Source organism: Gadus morhua, chromosome 8 (genome assembly GCF_902167405.1).
Source record: "Gadus morhua chromosome 8, gadMor3.0, whole genome shotgun sequence".
In the NCBI taxonomy this organism is placed as follows: Eukaryota; Metazoa; Chordata; class Actinopteri; order Gadiformes; family Gadidae; genus Gadus; species Gadus morhua.
This window is the reverse complement of record NC_044055.1, coordinates 6,611,328-6,624,467: the sequence shown is the minus strand read 5'-3', so window position 1 is coordinate 6,624,467 and position 13,140 is coordinate 6,611,328. Positions and strand designations below refer to the sequence as shown.

General features: G+C 46.4%; 1 protein-coding gene across 3 annotated transcripts in view; it reads left to right on the top strand.

The window, feature by feature from the left end:
• The first annotated feature begins 1,565 nt into the window (after positions 1 to 1,565).
• tnr (tenascin R (restrictin, janusin)) overlaps positions 1,566 to 13,140 on the top strand; it is a 129,305-nt gene continuing 117,730 nt past the window's right edge. For 2 of the 3 annotated variants that reach the window (XM_030363023.1, XM_030363022.1), the window contains exon 1: positions 1,566 to 2,023. The gene's annotated coding sequence lies outside the window, so the exon portion shown is untranslated. The remainder of the gene's footprint in view (positions 2,024 to 13,140) is intronic. The other variant, XM_030363024.1, reaches the window with a different exon arrangement.

Here is a 13,140-nt window from a genome sequence, read left to right as displayed (position 1 = left end):
CACAATCTGTTGAACTGCTGGGAACGCAATATTGCGCATGGCTTTGACGCCGCTAATAGGCCCACCGTCGTTTAACTATAATCATATGGTTTGGAGTAAAGGGGTGATTCATTCACTTAGCTCTGCGGCAGCACTTTGTGGCATCACCTTCTCAGGCACGGCTGCATTGTTTGGTATACGAGCATGCACAAATAATGCGGCTTAATTTTTTTTTTTTTACCATGTTTGACCCCGCATGGCCCTGATCAATTGTGGCCTTTTCTCATGGATCACTGCTGTATTTGATATTTATATTCTTGGATAGAGATTATTATAATCTTCTCTAAACATTAATTAAAATGGACACATTATATGCCTTCCATTCCTTCATCCATTCTTATGCCGCTTGCAGTATTGGACCCATATCGCTCCGGTTTGACATTAGCACAGAAAGTCACATTAATCTGACCACTTATTAGCTTGCACTTTTTAACCCCCCCCCCCCCTAAATAGACCTTCTTTCCAAGGGATTTTCTCAGCCCTTGGAGGGTTATAACGATGGTAGCAGCTTCTAGCAAACCACCTATGCGGAAAAATTACTATTTTCAATCAACAATGTGATGGTTAATAGTTGGAACGGTCTAAGTTAAGGTCGTAGGAGGTAAGTCTTTCTCTGGGCACTTAAGTGCAACAGCACCTTGGATATGAAACTGAAACTTGTAGCTTTCGCCTGAGAGCGGAATGGTTCAATACTGTAAGTAAAAGCTAGAATGTAAAGGTAGGCCCAAACCCGCAGCGAGCTTGGAGGGATTGTGTCTCACATGATACAAGTGGCATAAATGTATGGGATGAATGTGAAGCCAAAACAATTATGGATAGATAATATATGCAGCCTTACCAATATGCATATTCATGTTACATTTGAGGGAGAAGCACCCTGATTGTACTATACTTTTGTGAATGCATAGATTATAATGTATTTTATTTGAGAATCAAAATGAACCATTTAACCATTCGAATTAATGTCATTGAGAGGATCTATATGAAGACAGATGCATTTAATAGAAAATATGTTAACATTTTTCCTCATTGTGTTCTTTAATTATTGCTGTTGATTCTAGCATTATTGAACTTTGTTTAGGATTTATTTTATTTTATTTTTTATGTTTCAATTGTTCAAACCAGTGCTCTGTTTAAGAAAGATCGGGTGTAATGGGAGGCGATACATTGACCCAGGTCTATGAGAAGCAGCAGGACCAACTGGCCACTAGAGGCTGCACTAGCAGAGCCAGAAAACAGATCGAGAGAGAGTAGGAGAGAGAGAGTAGGAGAGAGAGAGAGAGAGAGAGAGAGAGAGAGAGAGAGAGAGAGAGAGAGAGAGAGAGAGAGAGAGAGAGAGAGAGAGAGAGAGAGAGAGAGAGAGAGAGAGAGAGAGAGAGAGAGAGAGAGAGAGAGAGAGAGAGAGAGAGAGAGAGAGAGAGAGAGAGAGAGAGAGAGAGAGAGAGAGAGAGAGAGAGAGAGAGAGAGAGAGAGAGAGAGAGAGAGAGAGAGAGAGAGAGAGAGAGAGAGAGAGAGGGAGGAACGCAGGGCACACAGACAGGCTGCCCATCCTCTTTATTCCCCACACCGCAGCCGAGAGTCAGAGAGGCAGCATCGAGCCGAGGCTGGAGAGGAGGAACAGAGCGCAGAGCGGAAAGCGAGTCTCGTGAAAGCAGCGGGGACCCCGCGTACCACTTGGCCGCGAGATCGATGCCCTTTACGCCACACCGCCCGGGAGGAGAGCGAGCCCTCTAGGACATCTGTACCGCCGCGGGAGAGAGAGACAGAGAGAGAGAGACAGAGAGAGAGAGAGAGAGAGGACCCCGCCAACAAGGACCAGACGGAGTAGAGAGGTACGGGAGGGAAGAGTAAATACCCGATAAAAGAAGAGGAAGAAGAAGTAGAAGAAGAAGAGAGAGGGAGAGAGAGCGGAAGACAGAGCGCACAGTGGAAGACCAGCCGGAGCCGGTTCTCCTGAAGCTGTTCGCTGGTCACTTCACACCAGGTGAGTTAACTTGTGCTGCTGTGGACTGTGGCTAGCAGGCGAGCAGGTGCATCGGCTGGCTGTCGGGGACTGTTGATTTGGCGCGCGCAGGTGTGTGCGCAGCGTGTGCGTGTGTGCGTGTGTGTGTGTGTGTGTGTGTGTGTGTGTGTGTGTGTGTGGCACGTGTGTGTGTTAGTGTGTGTGCGGGGGGTTTGTTTCCAAATGTATGCTAAACATCGTAAGGGCCAAGTAACTAATTAACTGGGGGGGTCTCCGTATCAATCAAAGTGTTATCACGCCAGGCAGAGAGAAGCATTAACAATTACCGCCTAACGACCAAAACGTTTTTGCCTCTGTGTGTGTGCGTGTATGTGCGTGTGTGTGTGTTTGTGTGTGTGTACGTGCGTGCGTGTGTGTATTTCTGCCCGTGTGTTTGTTTCTGTGTGTGTGTGTGTGTGTGTGTGTGTGTGTGTGTGTGTGTGTGTGTGTGTCTACGTGCGTGCGTGTCCCGGCTCAGTGTGGTGCTTGTGAACGAGCACACGCGCTTAAGGAACACATTGCCTCCACTCGAGCGATTTATGTTGAGCTATTTACTCTCAGATTAATAGCTCTTATCATTAGATGACAATTGGTATCCTTTTATTAATAGTAATTTTTTAATCAAATTATTATATAATTTCATTAAAATAGTTGATGTTTGGTAGGCAAGTGGGCAGATGTCATTGCAACTTAGTTATGGACCACAAACATGGAGCAAGGAGTATTCCCTGCAGGGGAAATCAATAATATCCCAAACGTATATCAGATGATCTGCTGGAACAAACTGTTCAGACCACTGAGTAGGATACAAAACCTTTAAAAAGTCTTGTGTTCATGTGTGAATTATTTCAAAATTAAATTTTGACAGAACATTTAGATTTCCAAAAATCATTTGGAGATGATTAGGATCTATGCAAGTCTCCTGCCTTGCTAATTCGGGTTGTTCAGACTTAATGAGTCAATGAGTTTTTATTGTTAGGATGACATCGATGATGAGTGTTTTACATGTAATCAACCGACCAAGCAACCATTTAATCACATGCACACATGGGCTGTGTCTTCTTTAAAGCAAGCAAAGGGACTGCCACATACCAGTCACTTCTTCTGAAATATATATTACTATAATACCATCCTCAGAGGAAAAATAAGGATTATTGCATGTATAAAAAGCTAAGTCAGCTTCTATGGGTTTTGAATGGCTGTATGTTATATTTGTGAGTGATTTGAGTCACCGACAGAGCTGGCCTCATTTATTCGTAACTCAGCATCTGTTTTACAGTATCGATTTTTCCTGCACTGTTGGCAACTTTCAAATTCCTCGTGGGTTTATGATATATTAGTGTATGTTATTATCCTAGTACGTCAGCCCTAACGTGTGTATATTCCCCCTTCCTACCAATATATTTCCTCCTCCCTGCTGTATTTTGTGTTCCCAGTAAAGTCCCTCTTTCTCCGTCTCTCTGTCTTCCCCTCGCTATCTCCCTCTCTCTCTCCCTCACACCACCCACGCCCCTGACCACACCTCCTCTCTCCCAGCCCCGCCCCCCACTGTGTAACCCCCGCGAAGGTTATTGTCATATATCCAATTGGTCTAATTTGTCAGAGTCAGCTGCATGGCGTTCATGGACACAACCAGGGGGGGGGGGGGGGGGGGGGGTTGATACAGTGAACAAACACATACATAGACGTGCTCATACACACACACACACACACACACACACACACACAGTCACACACACACTTCTCTATGTGTGTAGGTAAACGCACGCACGCACGCACGCACGCACGCACACACACACACACACAGACACACACACACACACACACACACACACACACACACACACACACACACACACACACACACACACACACACACACACACAAACGAATGGACACACACGCACACACAAATGGACACAAACACACACGAACACAGACGAATATGAATGGTGAGACAGAGAGAGATTCTTCTGCTACAGGGCTGGTCCTTTGTCGGGGGAATCTCTCCAATTCCATTTCTTATGGAACAGACAAACGGAACAGTTCATTCTCCCCTCCCACTGCCAAGTCAGGCTGCTTCCTCACAGCTGTGTGTGTGTGTATGTGTGTCTGTGTGCTAGTTTGTGTGTGTGTGTGTGTATGTGTGTGTGTGTGTGTGTGTGCGTGCGTGTGTGGTCATGGGTGCGCCTATGTGTGTCAATGTGGAGGCTGTAGAATGTGCAGGAATAAAGTAATCTGTCTTAGGATTCATCATATCTCACAGAAGGCATTGCTTTCCCTCTCTGTGGTGGGTCCTGGGCCATTAGCCTGAACCAGAGACCTTCATGCCTCTCTATCTCCTTCCCTCGCTGTCTCTCTCGCTCACTCCTGCTCATCGCAAAGTAGTCTTCTCCCTGGCGCTCTCTCTCTCTCTTTATCTCGCTCTCTCCCGTGCGCTTGCTATCAGTCTCACTCTCTCTCTCTCTTTCTCTTTCTCGCTATCTATTCATCTCTCTCTCTCGCTCGCTCATTGCAAAGTTGAATTCGCCCTCTGATTGTTCATCATTTTCCATTAATCTCTTGCCTATTTTTCCTTCAACTTTTTTTAAAGTATTTTCTGCCTCTATACCTCCGTCTAGGTTTCTGTGCTAGATATCTAGGCGCAGACACGTAGACGCATACCCGCACACAAACAAACAAACACACGCACGCACGCACCCACGCACGCACGCACGCACGCACGCACGCACGCACGTACGCACACACACACACACACACATACACATACACATAAGTACAGACACATACACAGACACACATGCACAGACACACACACACACATGCACAGACACACACACACACAGACACACACACACATGCACAGACACACACATACACACAGACACACACACACAGACACAATCACACACATACACATAAACACATGCACACACACACACGCGCACACACACATGCACTCACACATGCTCCACCCTACAGACCCCACCCCCTCAGATACAGGTTACATTCACGTTGGGATATCCATGCACACATCCTCCTTCACCCCTAAAATAGAAACAGATTCTCAGCGTCTTTGCCCTGGTGGCCCCTAAGGAAGAGGTCCAGCCATGAGTATGTGGCTTCTTTCAGGGGAAGCTTATGGCCCCCGAACACAGGTGTGAATATGCATGAGCCGCACAATTTGCAATTCCGATGACTTACAGATCCCAGGGCTCCCAGAGAGGATCACACGCTGGGTGCTGGAAATCTGGGAGAGATCTTCAGGAACTTGAAATGTCGTTGCATTGAAGGGGCCTGTGTCTTGTTGTAGGGCCCTATGTTGTGTTGTGGGCCCTACGTTGTGTTGTGGGCCCTATGTTGTGTTGTGGGCCCTATGTTATGTTGTGGGCCATACGTTGGGTTAAAGGGCCCTAGGTTGCTTGTGGGCCCTACTTTGTGTTATAGGCCCTACTTTTTGTTGTGGGTCCTAGGTTGTGTTGTGGCCCCACGTTGTGTTGTAGGACCCTAGATTCTGTTGTGGGCACTATGTTTGGTTGACGCTCCCTAGGTTGTGGTGCGTTGGCCCTTTTTATGGAAGAACCCTTGGAAGACGATCCTTTTTGATAACAATGCAATTTGGGTAACTGCGCTTGCCTGGCGTTGGTAGTAGATCGTTGGCATTATACAAGCTTGGTTTCTGTTCCACATTACAGCTCCACAAGCACGATCAATGCGAACATGGAACAACACCACCTACACTGTTCAAGGTTGGAATGGATTACAAAAGCGCCTTCGCTAACTTAGTGAATACGAATATATAACGTTTGTAGTATCAGTCGATATCCATGGTCTCAGTCTAGGCTTCACCATCTATGATCATTTCCCTTACCTCTGTCCACTCTTTCTTCTCGTTTATAAAATATTTTACTCGCCTGTCAGTTGGGCAGATGGACAACATTGTGCACCTGTTCTCTTATCATTGATATGCGATATAGTTAGTTGTTGATGAATATATTTGTACACAGTCGCTCTCTCTCTGACGTTAAAGGATTTGGCTGGTTTGGTAAGACTACAGGTCAATGGTTGAAATTGCTTATGTCGAGACAACATTCAAAGTTGTATCATTGCTTTGTAAACTCGCAGATATAACCTGCACAACATGATGAATCCTTTAAAATAAACTATCCCCATTCCGTCTCAGGACAGAAAGATAAGGATGGAGTAAATCAGCATTGCGCTTGTTCGACTCACACAAGAGAAAACCTACACCCGTCCAAATATCTAATGGCCTAAATATACCACGTTGCTTTTGTTCCTCTTGACCAATGGCAGATCCAGTCTAGACGACGGCGTTTATTACATCAGATTCTTTTATATGCTTTTTAATGGGAAGAGATAACCGAGAGTCGCCACAGTGGATGGCAATCGGGACAATTGTATCGGGAGGTCGATTCATGTCAAGGGGAAAGTATGTGCCTGCTCTAATGCCCCGTTTTAGGGCCCGCCTAATCACTGGAGACGGCACGACACAGCACTGCATGGCCATTGACAATCCCCCTTATTATCACACACAGAAGGACGGCACCAATTATGCTGATTCCTATGAAAACTCTCTTTCTGTCTGCCTTCGTCCAGCGCCACACAGCGTTCACAGCCTCGGCCTATCTCTCAGTGGATCTCTGTGTCTCTCTCAGCCTACCTCTTTATCTCTCTCCCTCTCTCTCTCTCTGTTCTTCTGTCACTCCCTCTTTATCTCCCCCCCCCCCACTGTCCCCCTGACGCCTGCCTCTCTCTCCATCGCCGCGCTCTGTCTCTCGACCCCGCTCTGTCTCTCGCCCCGCTCTGTCTCTCGCCCCGCTCTGTCTCTCGCCCGCTCTTTTCAATTGGACAGTGGGTGCTTATTGAGTGTGGGGGAAATAATGGCAGAGATGAAGAAAAGCGATGGCGAGAAGTGACAAAGTGGGTGATGGAGCCCACGAGTCGGCAGATTCCACTGAAAGGGGATTTCTCATCTGCTGAGATAAATTCCTCACACAACGCCCCACCCCCTCCCCCCCACCCCCTCCCCCTCACCTTCCCCCACACCCTCCCTCCCCCCCTAGGGGCATTGTGCAGCTGTGTGGGCACATGGCAATCAGGAATTGATGGCGGTGTTGGTAGGAAACCAATTCCCTCTTATTTACCACTGACAAAGTACATGTGTGTGACGTTACAGTTCTTATCTTGGTTTGAGCTAACGGCGGCTGATTGAAAATGAAAACGGACACACCGACGCATACGGGCACAGACACGCACACAAAATGCATTAATACAGGCATGCACACGCACACACGCACATGCACACACACACACACACGCACACGCACACGCACACGCACACGCACACGCACACGCACACACACACACACACACAGAAAAGTATACACATTGAACACATACAAACACAAATGCATTAACACACACAAATGGGCATCCACATTGCACGCAATCAAACTCAAATGCATTACAACCATCACACACACACATACACATACACACACAAAAACACGCACACACAGAAAAGTATACACATTGAACACATACAAACACAAATGCATTAACACACATGCACACGCACACATATACATGCACATGCTCGCACAGAAATCCATTCACACATTCACACAAACCCATTGTGACACTCGGGATACAATGTATGTTTGTGGGTCTTTGTGTAGGTTAAACACATTGCAGGAAGAGAAACAAAGAGAGGGAGCGTACTCGACAGTTGTCTTAAATGGGGTACTTAAATGGGGTGAGTTGGTCCATGTGTACCATCCCTTCAGTGGGGGAGAACAAAAGCTTTGGGTGGATGTGATGGAGGCTAGCTTCACGGCTACTGGAGTGGAGCAGAACTCTTCTAGCTAGTTGCGTTGCTATACCCTGCGCCATAAAGGGGGATTTCCCATGTGGGATGACAGAGTTGAAGCACATTAGGCCAGTATTGATTTAGATGACGTCTGAATTAAGTGCAGGGCTTTGCTCCGCGTGGGGATTATGTTAATCCCAGAAAAATCAAGCATGTCTAATTTGCTTTTTTATGCTATTGCTCTGGCTTCTTTGGACTTTTCTCTGAAAATTATTCAAAGAGTTCACCTGAGTGCTTTGGCTTAATAAGTATCCACATTTTCTGCGGTGTTAAGAAATCCACCTCTCAGCCAGCTTGTGCTGCCATTCCTCTCTCAAGCTCTGTGAGTCCCTGTGTGTGTGTGTGTGTGTGTGTGTGTGTGTGTGTGTGTGTGTGTGTGTGTGTGTGCGTGTGCGTGTGAATGTCTGTGTGCACATTTCTATGTGCAAATATCTGTGCGTGCATGTCTGTGTGGAAGTGGCGCTCTGCGCATGCATAAGTGTGTTTGTGTGCTTACGTCTGCGTGCGTGCAGGCGCGTGTGTGCGTGTGTTTGCGTGTGTGTGTGTGTGTGTGCCCACCTGTGTCTGTCTGTGTCTGTCTGAATGTCTGTGAGCTCACTTGTGTGTGTGTGTGTGTGTGTGTGTGTGTGTGTGTGTGTGTGTGTGTGTGTGTGTGTGTGTGTGATTGTGTTTGGGGAGGTAATGCTTGAGAGCTTTTACTGTTCACCATCCCCTCGTCCTCCCCTGTGTTTAGTGAGGCTGGACAGGCTATGGTAATGATCCTCATTAGCCAGAAAGCCTGAATCACACACCAGAACCCACTCACATGTGTCCGTCTTTATTACTGCTGTTACTCCCGCTGCCTCTGCCTTCACGCTTTCTTCCCCACACTTTAATTTGACCTGCTCCCCAAACCCCCTTCTTGCTTTTTGTTTGCTATTTTGTGTGGATCCCTCCTGCGTTCATCTTCGGTTTTCTTCAGTCTACCCCCCTGACACACAGGAACACATGCACGCATGAATGCATGCACACATACACAGACACAGACATACACACACACACACAGACACAGACACAGACACAGACACAGACACAGACACACACACACACACACACAGACACACACACACACACACACACACACACACACACACACACACACACACACACACACACACACACACACACACACACACACAACACACGGGAGACCTGACCTGAAAGACTCATCTCTTTCAACCTCTTCTACAGACTAGAGATTTTGTTTTGTTAGTGATCCTTTAGATGGGGCGTGGGAGTATCCGTGTATTTGTTATTATCTATGACTGTGTGTGTGCGCGCGCGCGCGTGTGTGTGTGTATGAGTATGCGCTCGGTTCTGCCTGAGCGGTTGCTTCCTCTCCCTCGACAACGGATATATGAGTAAATAAACAAATAAATATGAAACAAAAGGAAAAAAAAGGAGGAAAAATAGAGTTCAGTCGCGGGGACCCCCCTCCGGGCAGCCCGCCGTCGGATGTTCACACACACAAACAGCGGCGCTCTGGAGACACCTTTCGCTGAGGGGTGAATATGCTCGGGCTCGGTTTGTACAGCCGCCGTGGTGCAGCGCTGCTGGGCCGATGCGCTTGATGCCTCCTGCTGACTGGCTGGCGGGCTGGCGGGCTGACTGACTGACTGGGGGGGGGGGGGGGGGGGGGGGGGGGGGGGGGGGGCGGCAGGGTTCACCCGCCAGGCTGGCTCTTCTTTGGCTGACTATCTTTCACCTTTTATTTTGTTTTGTGTGTATACGTGAGCAGGGGAAAGAACAACAGATCAGGTTTCCTGTGAACAGATCCAGTATTACCAACACAATGCAAATGCGAAGCCTCAGCAAAAAACAACATCTCGCTAGGCGATGCTATAGTGGTGATTATGCTTCGATCGATATCGCCTACGTTTTCTAAAAAAAAACAACAACTTTGTTGTTTTATATATTGATAGTATAAAAGCTGCAAAAACCTGCATTTGAACATTAGCTACCAACTACACTTTAGTACAACTACTACCACTACCACCACCGCATTTTTCATTTAATGAAGACCGATGTCGGGTCAAAGCCGGTCTAAATTATAAATATGTTCACCGATTAAAGAAGCTGGTTCGACTAAGGTGTTGTTGTTGTTTTTTTACCAATCAGCTTCGCAGGTCCTTTCAGTAATTATTGTGATGTTAGTAGAATTAGGTGCAACTAAGCACGTGAATATGGCCTCTCTTGGCCTGGCACAGACGCACCCTGTTCCCATAGTGGGATTGCAGCACCATGGACAGCGCCCAGCCCTTCAGCGATGTCAGCCTGCAGTCCGACTGCAGCTGTGTCATCCCCCACGTGTAAAGTCAGCCAAACACGCTCAGGCGCACAGAGAGAGACTGTCTTCCAGGCTGTCTGAATGGAAGTTTGAGAATTCGGAAAGTAATGAGCATTTGATAGAATTTCCCTTATTGTTTCTATTTTTCAACATGAGTTTTTTCCAGTTTCTACAGAAACACAATGATTGTGTGTGGGTTGTAGCCGGTATTCCTGGTATATACATATATATATTTATGTATATATAAACAATCTCTCCCCAAACATTACAATGGTATATTCAGTTGTAGAGATCTCGAAACAGAATAAAGTACACTCAAACTATATTACAACAGCACAAAAAAATAGAATGGCCTAATAATATCAAAATCAACAAATAACGTTGCCAAAAAAACAATACAATTCAATTTTCCCCTTTGCCAAATGCCCGTTCTAAAAATGTGTTCTGTTCTTGTTTCTAATCCAAAGTAGGCACCACATTTATGCCAAGTGAAATAATAACATTTCAAGTGATTCAAACTATACTTTCTATTTTTCTGGCATCTTTTTGCCACATTAACACAATTGATGAAACTTTACTAGGACTTACTGAAACAAGACCTCTTCTCCTAACCCCTTTACTACACACACACACACACACACACACACACACACACACACACACACACACACACACACACACACACACACACACACACACACACACACACACACACACACACACACACACACACACACACACATTTCATTGATCCCTCTCAATCAATCCATATCCCTTTGGTGGACGATGAGACACTTTTTCAACCCACTTTAAAGGGAGCCACGCCGCATCCACCGAAGCCGCCATAAAGAAAGAGTTAATTAGTTATCTTTGGGTCCGGCATACAATTCATCTCCCTCCTCCGCACAAACGGAAGCAGGGGCTCATGGCGTGACATGCTAGTTAGCCTCTCTCGCCGGCGCCATATGATGTGTGTGCCGTACAGAAGCCGAGATCGCCTGTTTTACACCGTCTTCAACTCTTGATCCCAATCGCCGGCCCTCATTAAGTGTGAGATGAGACGTTATACACGTTTCCGGGGGGGGGGGGGGGGGGGTGATGAAGGGCGATTGCCCTTCGTCACCGTAATAGCAACACAAAAAAAAAAACGGCACTGGTCGTTATAACAAGAATTGTCTGATGGGCGGCCATTTCACCACACACAATGGCTGCCCTGACCACTCGGTGACTGCTCTGATGGGCTGCGGCAGAGTTGTTACAACCTCCACGCCTCTTCAGCAATCAGACCGGGGGATGCTTTGTATTGTTTCTTTATTCCCTTTTCTCGCGGTTTAGATAACACTAACGGCCAGGAGATTAAATGAGTTCCTGACGACTGGATGGGTAGCCGGGGTCTAAGTACCACGGGGCCGCTGATTACATTCACCCAATAATTAAGCAAACAGCATTGATTCCTGTGCGGGAGAAGTGGAGAAAGGGTGAGAGAATGTGTCACAGAAGGGGGGAAATGGAGTGAGAGACGGATAGATAGAGAGAGAGAGAGAGAGAGAGAGAGAGAGAGAGAGAGAGAGAGAGAGAGAGAGAGAGAGAGAGAGTGAAGATGGGAGAGCAAAGAAGAGAGAGAGAGAGAGAGAGAGAGAGAGAGCGGTAGGGAGGCAAAATGGGAGGGCAAGAGAGGGCGAGAGATAGCTAGGCATTACGACGGAGAGAGAGGGAATGGGACAGCAAAAAAGAGGGTTAGATACATAGATGGACAGAGAGAAAGAGAGAGAGTGGGAGACTCCATATATGGACTGGCTGTTTCTGTGCCCTCCTACTTCCTGTAGCCTGCAGCAGTGGGCCAGTCAGATATATGTAATTTGGGAAATGAGCAGAAGTCAATTCCACTTAGACAGTGTGCTGTGGGACACATCGATGTTCCATGCGTTGTTGACTCCTGGGCCCTTTTTCCCCTTCTTTTTTCTTTGTCCCGGACTTCCTCTGCATAATTGACACAAGGATCGAAGCCTCTGTTTGGCACAGCAGGATATAGGTTAGTCTGTGTGTGCGGTATGCTAATGCTGGCTATAAATTTAATTATTTGGTGGGCAGAAAGACGCAATCACTTCAATAGATAGCAGTGAAATTAAGTAAAGACGAATCTGGCTGTTGTTATGTTGCAAAAGTATAATCTTTAAAATCTGTGCCTTATTATCCCAATTTAGATTTTCCCAGTGTCTTTGAGGAAAGTACACAAAAATGTAAAATTCCACGGAAGGTTTTTACAGGGACAGAATGTTCAAAGGAAATTTAGTTAATCCAAAGATACACTGAGTGCTCTCTCAGTGGATTGTTTATCATTGCAGTAACACATGTGTGGATTGGAGCAACTGCCAACTTTTCAAGATATTCAGTTCAGTATGAAACTAGTCTAAATTTGAATGTGATTTATGTGTGGGTGCACAAAGACTACATTCGCCTTCATGACAAATATGTGATACATTTTGTAATCAAACAAAGGAGAAAAACAGGGTAACACGGGGTGATGCAATCCCTCTTATATGGTTTGGCAACATCCTTCTGTTGTAGCGTGTCTGCAGATGGATTGGGAATATTCTAAGAACTGACACACTCCCCTGTTATGCGTGTGTTTTTCTCGGTGTGTTGCTGCGACAGAGGTATTCAGACTTAAGGGTCAGAGGACGACAGTTGACGGCATCAACAACAATAAAGTCAAAAAAGCAGCAAAACATCACAGTGATTCAGTTTCTGAACCCATTGGACTCAAAAGTCTTGAGGCTCACCTCAAAGAAACAGAACCCTTCCAAGATACTGCGATGAAACATTCATTGCTTTTGCTAGAAAAACCGTTTATTAAGACGCTAAACCAACAACAGCCCCGTT